Source organism: Elephantulus edwardii, unplaced genomic scaffold (assembly GCF_000299155.1).
Source record: "Elephantulus edwardii isolate Elephantulus edwardi_28Jun2011 unplaced genomic scaffold, EleEdw1.0 scaffold00154, whole genome shotgun sequence".
Taxonomy (NCBI): Eukaryota; Metazoa; Chordata; class Mammalia; order Macroscelidea; family Macroscelididae; genus Elephantulus; species Elephantulus edwardii.
The window spans coordinates 6254-7734 of NW_006399904.1; the positions used below are offsets into that span (position 1 = coordinate 6254).

General features: G+C 41.6%; 1 pseudogene; it reads left to right on the forward strand.

The window, feature by feature from the left end:
* Positions 1-3: 3 nt before the first annotated feature.
* LOC102848572 lies at positions 4-1055 on the forward strand (annotated as a pseudogene).
* Positions 1056-1481: the final 426 nt, after the last annotated feature.

Genomic DNA, 1481 nt, shown 5'->3' on the forward strand with positions numbered 1-1481 from the left:
GAGTATTACCTTGGAAATATGTTGGCTAAGAAACTTCTTTCTGAAAAAGAAAACGAAACAGAAGAAAAATCAAGAGATTCCTACTAAAAATATGGAAGATACGATGACTCCATATCCTGTGGGCTTGGGAAACAGTACAACTTGTAGTCTGAAGCAGAACCGGCCCAGATCAAGCACTGTGATGTATATATGTCACCCTGAATCCAAGCATGAAATCCTTTCAGTAGCTGAAGTTACAACCTGTGAATATTAAGTAGTCATTCTGACACCATTCTTATGCAGTCATCCTAAATATAGGTTCAGAGCATCTTCCGTGATTGATTTTGCCAATCAATGCCAGGATTGCCATTTAAGCCCCTCACCTTGAGGCAATTGTAACAGCAGGAAGAAATACTAAGGGTGCTTTTTCGAAGACATAAGGAGGAAGAGTTACAATCTACCAAAGAAGAGAGATTTCCAGCAATCCACAAACCCATTGCAGTTGGCTCTCAGCCAATACTGACTATTGGAACAACCCACATATCTAAATTGACAGATGACCAGCTAATAAAAGAGTTCCTCAGCGGTTCTTACTGCTATCACGGGGGTGTTGGGTGGTGGAAATGTGAATTCTGCTATGGCAAGCATGTACATCAGTATCATGAGGACAAAGAGATTGTGGGGAGACGTCTGTGGTCGTGGGGACCTGGAACCAAGAAGAGCACATGGAATGGGCCAAGAAGAACACAGCGAGAGCCTTTCACTTTCAGGACAACAGCACCCACACAGTCAGGATGGTGTCACATTTTTATGGGAATGGAGATATTTGTGATATAACTGACAAACCAAGACAGGTGACTGTAAAATTAAAGTGTAAAGATTCAGATTCTCCTCATGCTGTTACTGTATATATGTTAGAACCTCACTCCTGCCAGTATATCCTTGGGGTTGAATCTCCAGTAATGTGCAAAATCTTAGATACAGCAGATGAAAATGGGCTCTTTCTTTCCCCAACTAAAGGGGCACCTGTTGTTGGTACCACTGAGTCTACTCCAGTTCAGGCAGTGATGACATAACTAGTTGTCATGATTCAGCAGAACTGAACACCACCAGCTCTAACCCATCCGTCCTTGAGCCCACGGTTGCACCACCATGCCAGTATATCTCCCCCAGGTTCCTCCTCATGTTCGCTGACTCCTACCAAGCAGTTTCCTGGGTGTCTGAAGATTGCAGACTGCCTTTCTTTCTCATGTAGCCACTGCATCAGTCAGTTCGGACTCAGGACAATGAAGATTTGAGAGCCTTCTAAATGGTGAGAAAAGACATTTTTTCAAAATAAGGCAATAATTTATTTTTAATACTATATTGTTTTTCAAGTAAAAGTTGAAACAATAAAAAAAAAAGATTCTCATGACTGGGCCAATTAGCAGCATCATAATGGTTGGTGAAGAGATTGAGATTATTAACAGTTTTGGTTTGCTTGACTCTACAATCAATACTGG